Raw genomic sequence first — 8,783 nt, forward strand, 5'->3', positions numbered from 1 at the left:
CTGCGCGTGTGCAGTACCCAGGGAGGCAGAAGAGAGCGTTGTCCCTGAGATTCGAGTTAGAACCAGTTGGGAGTTGGCCACGTTGCTTTTGAGCGGCAAAGGGAGAAATCAGCATTCCAACTGAAGTGTCTGGACAAGGCAGACGTGACTCTTTATCAAGTGGGCATACTCGGAGTGAATACTTAAAAGACTGGAAGTGTGTTTGGTGATTGTTCTAACTTAGGGTAGTGGTTGTGTCTCTTCCTGGTTTCACAGCCTGATTTGATTGGCTAGTCTAAAAGAATTGGTGCACAGGAAATTGAGGATGGGGAAAGGGGTCACTGTAATAAAGGAGCAGTTCTTTGTGTAAACTAGTTTTTCTGGGTCTGGAGGATCGAACTACTTGCATTAAAAGTCTTACAAGGTGGAGGAAGATAAAAAGATTTCAATTCTTTGTCTTAAACCTAAGTTTTATAAAAAGTCTTATCCATAGAAAAGACTTGTGGTAGTTTGAGGGGTGTGGCCTTGTTGGAGGAAGTCTGTTACTGTGGATGTGGGCTTTAAGAAACTCATCCATGGGCTGGAGAGATGGCTCAGCTGTTAAGAGCACTGAATGCGCTTCCAGAGGTCCTGAGTTCAAATCCCAGCAACCACATGGTGGCTCACAACCATCTGTAATGAGATCTGATGCCCTCTTCTGGGGTGTCTGAAGACAGCTAGAGTGTACTTACATATAATAAATAAAGAAATCTTAAATAAATAAAAAAAAAAGAAGCTCATTCATTCTGGCTGCCTGAAAGTCAGTTTTCTCCTGTTTGCCTTTGGAACAAGATGCTGAAGTCACAGTTCCTCCTGCACCATGCCTACCTAGACACTGCCATGCTCCCACCTTGAAAATAATGGACTGAACCTCTGAACCTATAAACCAGCCCCAATTAAATGTTGTCCCTCTAAAAGGTGCCTTGGTCATGGTGTTTATTCACTTGTCATAAGACTCTTATTTAGTATTTCTTACACACTGGGGATTGAACCAAGGTCTCTGAAAAAAAGCAGCCAAATGCATCTAACCATAAAAAGAAGAAAAAAAATCACTTATTCAGTCCCAAATCCTGCTTGCTTATTTTTAAAATATTTTATTTTATCCCATGTATATGAGTATTTTGCCTACATGTGCATCTATGCACACTTCATGTATGTGAAGCACCAACAGAAGCTAAGAGGCATGAGACTCCCTGGGATTGGATCACAGATGTCAGCTGCCATGTGGGTGCAGGGAACTGAACACTAGCCCTCTGCAAGAGTCCTGTAAAAAACCTGTAAAAAAACAGTAAGGCTTTCCTGTCTGTGCTCTGAGTTCAGAGAAGATAAACATTAGAAATAGATTATAGTTACCAAACACTTTATATTTGTATTTTTATTAAACTTTCTAGCATATCAAATATGGAATTAGATATTAGATATCCAATATAAGAAAAATAAACCGCTGGGCATTGGTGGTACACGCCTTTAATCCCAGCACTTTGGGCAGAGCCGGCAGATTTTTGAGTTTGAGGCCAGCCTGGTCTACAGAGTGAGTTTCAGGACAGCCAGGACTACACAGAGAAACCTTGTTTCGAAAAACAACAACAACAACAACAAAAAAAAAAAAAACATTCATTTTTTAAGTTAGTTTTGACAGGCTACATTGGGTTTGAGGCTTTCCCTAGCAGACCTTGAGTGAAATGACTAAGTTTCTCAGATAAAGAAACAAATACTTTAGAGTCATTGGCACGTGGGTGGTTAATTAAGGAGAGAGAATGGGTGAGGTCTGCACTGGGATATAATTACAAGAGTAAAGAGGGCTTGTGATCCAGCACTGAAAGGTCGCTTGCATTTGGCGATTACATGGACGAGGAGGTGTAGACAGAGGAGATGGAGAAGGAATAGCCAGAGAGAAAGAAGAAGCTGAGTGATTAATTTTGGTTGTCAACTTGACCACATCTGGAGCCAAGTCCTGAGCAGCTGGGTATGTTTTCTTCCCTGGGGGATTTTCTTCATTGGATCTTTTGAGGTGAGAAGACCCACTCAAAATGTGGGTCACGTCCTCTAGTGGCAGCCTACAGGAAAGGACTTGGAAAATGGAAGCTCGTGTCCTTTGCCTGCTTGCCTGTCTTACCTGACCTGCCACTGAGGCACTGCATTCCTAGACAGACTCCAACCAACAAGACTGCAGACAAGCTGATATCCAGCCTCCTAGACTGAACTACTACAGGAATCTTGACCTTCCATCAAGAGACAGCTATTGTTTGGACTATTTGGACCATATCTGTAAACCATTCTAATTAATGTGTGTGTGTGTGTGTGTGTGCATGTGCGTGTAACTGAACCAAGTCAGTTTAACATCCCATGAGTAGGAGTACTGGACTTGTGGGGAGCAGTGAAGCTGGAGAGACATTCGCCATGGCAAGATGGCGCCTACTTCCGCTGTCAACTCCTAGTAAGCAACTGTTTGCGCATGTGCGTAGAGTGAAAAAGACGCCATGTCACGGTAATGAGCGAACAGCCAATCATGGGCAGACACGCCACGCTGTGGGCAGATACGCCGCACTGTGGTGTATATAAGCAGTGCGGATTTGGGGCTCGACCCCGTTTTTCCCTATGGATGGAGACAATAAAACAAACGTTGCTGCAGAAGGAACCTAGTGTCCGCGTGTCTTCTTGCTGGCGAGACGACTGCGCGGGCTACATGGACTGAGTGAAGTGGAGAAAGCAAGTGGAACACCAGAACACTCTCTGCTTCCTTCCTGCCTCATTTTCCCACTGCCATAGCTAGGACCATCTAGTACCTCATCTGACACAATCTATCTAAAGACTTCTAAAATAAACCGTTTATAAGAAACATTAAATTATTTGGAAAATTATAAGTTTTCTCCTGTTTATATGCATGTGCACTTAGAAAATTAAAATGAACAAAATGGCTCAGATCTTTAAATTTCAACATGGAGGGAGAAGAGACAGGCAGATCCCTGTGAGTTTAGGGCCTAGTCTGCTCTACATAGTGAGTTCCAAGCCAGCCAGGGCTTCATAATAAGACCTTGTCTGGGAGGACGGGTGAAGGAGTAGGAGGAGGGGGAGAGAGAAGAGGATGGAGGGAGAGAGAGCGAGCTGTCTGTGTAGTCTGTTAGTAGTGTGTGTGTGTGTGTGTGTGTGTGTGTGTCTGTGTGTCTGTGTGTCTGTGTCCCTGCCTTGCTCCTCACCCACTTGTGGCAGGTAGGGGAGAGCTGGCTCTGAGATCATGAAATGGGAGAGCCATCCCTGCCTCCTACTGGAGGCAGCACCAGGAGAGCAGGACCAGAGCCTCTGGGTAGCACAGTAGAGCTAGCCCCTGTCATGAAGGCACAGGTGATCTGGCGACAAGGTCAGGTGATCTATAGAGCTGGCCCTGCCCCTTGATGGTTGCAGTGCTGGGTGAGCTAGCTGGGGCAGTGCTGGAGAGCTCACCATGGTGGTGGTATGTGGATTATCTGCTAGGCTGACCAACCACCCAGGCCCATATCCAGGGCTTTGAGTTGGCCCACCCCAGCATCTACCTCATCTATGATCTGTTGGAGTGTGTTGAAGGGCCATTCCTACAGATCCAAAGCCGAAGGGTCCCCATGACACAGAGCAACAACAGGATATCTGAGAGTAGTCCCAGTGAAGATCCAGTGTTGATGGTATGGCAGAAGCCAGAGGCCTCAAACCAGACTAATGACTCATTGCAATGAACATTTGCAAGTTAGGACTTGTGGACACACATTCTGTGGCACACTGACATACTACAGCTTCCACGACAAGATTTTTTTTAAAAAATTTATTTATTTTTTATTCTATCTTTTCTTTTGGAGAGGAGGTTGCAAGGGTAAAGGGTAGATATGAATAGATGTGGAGATGAATAGGATTGGGGTGCATGGTGAGAAATTCACAAAGAATGAATAAAAACCTTTAAAAAGGAAAGAAGGAAAGAAAGAAAAAGAAAGAAGGGAAGGAAGAAAGAAAAAGAAAATTGAATTGTATTGAAGTTTTTTAATTTTATTTTTTAACTTTTATTGCATTTTGATGAGAAAAGTTACATGATATCAATTTAATCTGAATTTGTTAACATTTAAAAACATATTTTAAGTAAATAGAATTAAATCACATTCTTGTTTCCCTTTTGTACACCAACTCCTCTCAGAGACCCCCCTTCAATACAATATCTTTTTTGTCATATTCTTTAAAATTTATAAAATATTATAACAATAAAAATGACTATTATAAAAGTTGCTTGATATATAACAACAATCAATTTAACAGTCTTATGTAGATGCTTGTCTACAGCAATACTGAAAATACATACATTTTTCTCAATATAAATTTTAAATAACTCCAAACATATTAACTGTATATTTCAAAATAATACATCACTACTAGTATTTTCTTAAATGAACATAAATATATAAAGTCTTTTTGTTTGTTTGTTTGTTTTGTATTTAGCAGAGCTTAAAATCTTGGCTCTTACTGTGGTACAAGTCCAAAATAAGAACAATTTAGACACTGGATTTTATTGTAATAAAGTTGTACTTCAATGACCCTCACATCACCAAAGAATTTAACCTCCATTGTAGCTAAGCTGAGAGTTGACAGTTCTGCTGCACCAAGGAATGAATTGTAGGCACGATTTTTGGATACAGACTTCCTGCTATGGTCAAAGCTATTTGACTTGAGTAAGTGAATTTATTCTCAGCCCACAGAGAGCAGGTTACATTCATTTAAGAAATGGTATGTGCTCTGATAAGTGGTTATTAGCCCAGAAGTTTGGAATACAGGAAGAACAATCCACATTCCACAAGGAACTCAAGAAGAAGGAAGACCAAAAGGTGGACATTTCATTCCTTCTTAAAAGGGGGAACCAAATACCCACGGAAGGAGTTGCAGAGATTAACTATGGAGCAGGGACTGAAGGAAGGGCAAGCCACCCTAAATATAGCTATCTCCTGAGAGGCTCTGACAGCACCTGACTAACACAGATGTAGAGGCTCACAGCCATCCATCGAACAGAGTACAGGGTCCCCAGTGAAGGAGTTGGAGAAAGAACCAATGGAGCTGAGGGGTTTGCAGCCCCTTAGGACGAAAAACAGTATGAACTAAGTAGTACCCTCAGAGCTCCCAGGGTCTCAACCACCAACCAAAGAATGCACATGGAGGGGTCTGATTGTTCAGGCAGCATGTGTATAGTAGAGGATTGCAAATTCAATCATCAATAGGAGGAGAGGAGCTCGGCCCTAAAAGTTCTGTGCCCCAGTGTAGGGGAATGCCAGGGCCAGAAAGTGGGAGAGGGCGGGGTGGCAGGCATGGGGAAGTGGGAGGCAACAGGGGTTTGTTTTGGTTGTTTTTGTTTGTTTCTTTGTTTTTTGGAGGGGAAACTGGGAATGGAGAAATTTACATGTAAATAAAAAAAATAAAACATAAAAACAAACAAACAAAAAAAGAAATGGTATGTGTATTAAGATGGCCTATCCATAAAGTCACTCACCAACTGTTTCAATGAACAATGGTTCTGCTTAGAGGGTGGCACAGACATGAGGTGAGGGTAAGAATTTGGTTCACTGGCTGTGATAATTTGGAAAAGCATTCATCTCAGAGAAAGAGTAACTTATAAAGTCCTCTTCTTCAAACTTGATACAAGAGTTACAAACTTAAAGCAAAGCATTCAGTCTCACTCTTTGTTGTTCTCTTCCCAATTTAATTGTCTACATTTCTTTTGGGTGTATAAATACTTTTGAAATATGTAAGCTGTTCTGAAAACCATAGTATAGTGTGAAAACATGAAATAAATAATACTACTAATAGAGAGGCTGAGATAGGAGAATTAAGATTTCAAGACCCTTATGTTGTACACAGGAAGACACTGTCACACACAAACAAGCTGAAAGTGTATATGGATTGTACAATATTGGACCTATTTTTCCAATAACCAAATTAGAGAGACCATTGGATGACAATCAACAAATTTCTAATTCCTCATATTTTTGGATTTCAATCAATTAGGATATGTTAGTAATATTAATTTTCATATTAAAATATTAAGAAAAATTGTTACTTCTTGTTGTTTTTGTTGTAAGAGGTGGAATTAGGTTTGTGTGGATTTGTTGAAAGATAACTTTCTTGCTTCTTCTAGAGTGTAGTTTTGCTCCTTATGTTGATGTTTTCCATCTATTATCCTTTGTAGGGCTGGATTTGTGGAAAGATATTGTGTAAATTTGGTTTTGTCATGGAATACCTTGTTTTCTCCATCTATGGTAATTGAGAGTTTTGCTGGGTATAGTAGCCTGGGCTGGCATTTGTGTTCTTGTAGGGTCTGTATGACATCTGCCCAGGATCTTCTAGCTTTCATAGTCTCTGGTGAGAAATCTGCTGTCATTCTGATAGGCCTGCCTTTATATGTTACTTGACATTTTTTCTTACTGCTTTTAAAATTCTTTCTTTGTTTAGTGCATTTGGTGTTTTCATTATGTGACAGGAGAATTTTTTTTCTGGTCCAGTCTATTTGGAGTTCTGTAGGCTTCTTGTATGTTCATGGGCATCTCTTTCTTTAGGTTAGGGAAGTTTTCTTCTATAATTTTGTTAAAGATATTTACTGGCCCATTACCTTGGGAATCTTCACTTTCTTCTATACCTATTATCCTTAGGTTTGGTCTTCTCATTGTGTCCAGCATTTCCTGGATGTTCTGGGTAGGGAGCTTTTTGCTTTTTGCATATTCTTTGACTGTCGTGTCAATGTTTTCTATGGAGTCTTCTGCCTCTGAAATTCTCTCTTCTATCTCTTGTATTCTGTTGGTGAAGCTTGCATCTACGACTCCTGATTTCTTTCCTAGTTTTTCTATCTCCAGGGTTGTCTCTCTTTCTGATTTCTTTATTATTTCTGTTTCCATTTTTAGATTTTGGATGGTTTTTGCTCATTTCCTTCACCTGTTTGATTGTGTTTTCCTGTAGTTCTTTAGGAGATTTTTGTGTTTCCTCTTGAAGGGCTTCTAGCTGTTTACCCGTGTTCTCCTGTATTTCTTTGAGGGTGGTATATATGTCTTTCTTAAAGTCCTGTATCATCATTATGAGAAGTGATTTTATATCTGAATCTTGCTTTTCCAGTGTGATGGTGTGTCCAGGACTTGGTGGGAGTATTGGGTTCTGATGATGCCAAGTAACCTTGGTTTGTGTTGCTTATATTCTTACACTTGCCTCCTGCTATCTGGTTATCTCTAGTGCTACCTGCCCTTGCTAAATCTGACTGGAGCCTGTCCTTCCTGTGATCCTGGTTGTGTCCGAACTCCTCAGAGTCAAGCTGCTCTGTGATCCTGTGATTCTGGGATCCTGGGATCCTGGGCTTGTTAGAGCACCTGAGAGTGGAACTTCCTCTGGGTGTTTTAAGACTGACTGTGGAGCTTGTACCCAAGGTCTGCTTAGGGCACCGGCTGGTCCAGACATACAGGAAGGAACCCGAGCCACTGGGCTGGTGGAGTTCCTGTGTGCGTAATCCCACTGGTCCCAGTTACTCCTGGTGTTGGGACAAATGTTGTGTCCTCCTCACCTCTGATCCTGGGCATGTTAGAGCACCTGGAAGTGGAGTTTCCTCTGGGTGTTGTGGGACTGGTTGTGGAGCTTGCACTCAAGGACTGCTCAGTTCACTGAGTGGCCCAGAGAGACCGGAGGGAACCTGAGCCACTGGCCTGGTGGAGTTCCTGTGTGCCTGGTCCTGCTGCTGAAGTTTAACAGTTCTAGATCGCAGATGATGCAGTTCAGAAAGTTCATTTTTTTGAAGAGCCAGCAGAGGGCAGTCGACCCCAAACTTCTCCTTTTGAAGTTTAGTAATCAGTTTTCCTCATTGAAACAGGCTGGGCGGTGGTGGCGCATGCCTTTAATCCCAGCACTTGGGAGGCAGAAACAGGTGAATTTCTGAGTTTGAGGCCAGCCTGGTCTACAGAGTGAGTTCCAGGACAGAAAAACCCTAGTCTCAAAAACAAAACAAAACAAGAAAGTACTAACAGGCTTTCAGTCTGAGAAGATAGCTATTGAAAAATTGATAAGCACACGATCAGAGAAGATTTGCCTAGCATGCAAGGATCTCTAGGTTCAATCTTCCATAACCCCCTCCAAAAGAATTATCAGTCAGTAGGTTTGGCCAGTAGAAAATGCATATGAAAATATTCAAAGTATTCAAAGGTTTATTACTTATTTTATATTTTTACATTAGATAGCAAACTTATTTATTTATTTATTTTACTGTGTTGTGATAGATGCTGTTATTTATGATTGGAATAAAATCTGTTCCTTATATTTTGGCATTCTTATATTACTGGGCAAGAGGCATACATAAGCAAAATAGGATCAAATGTGTTTTATGTTACATTGAAGATCGTAGAAGGACAGGATTCATTTCACTGAAGACAGATGGGTCAAAAGAGTACTCCCCACAGAACAAGACCTTACGAAAGAAGCTTAGTGTCTGAATTTTCACATTAAAGTGGTGAATTTTAATTTGTGCATTTTCCTTTCCTCCCTCTAAAAAAATAGACGTTATGCTTTAAAACCCAATTCCACAAAGACTAGACAGAAGGGCAGGAGAACACGGCCACATGTAGGAAGCCGGGGTGGGAGGGATAGGTCAGCAATATGTTCAACAGAACCAAGAAGACAGTATCACACAACAGAAAACTGTGTCACGTAGCAAACTCTTCAGAGGAGTTTCCAGGGTTTTAAGGTATGCCTAGGACGGCAGACGAATGCAGAGGGGAGCTAAGACAAGGAAG

The sequence above is a fragment of the Mastomys coucha genome, unplaced genomic scaffold (assembly GCF_008632895.1).
Source record: "Mastomys coucha isolate ucsf_1 unplaced genomic scaffold, UCSF_Mcou_1 pScaffold22, whole genome shotgun sequence".
Taxonomy (NCBI): domain Eukaryota; kingdom Metazoa; phylum Chordata; class Mammalia; order Rodentia; family Muridae; genus Mastomys; species Mastomys coucha.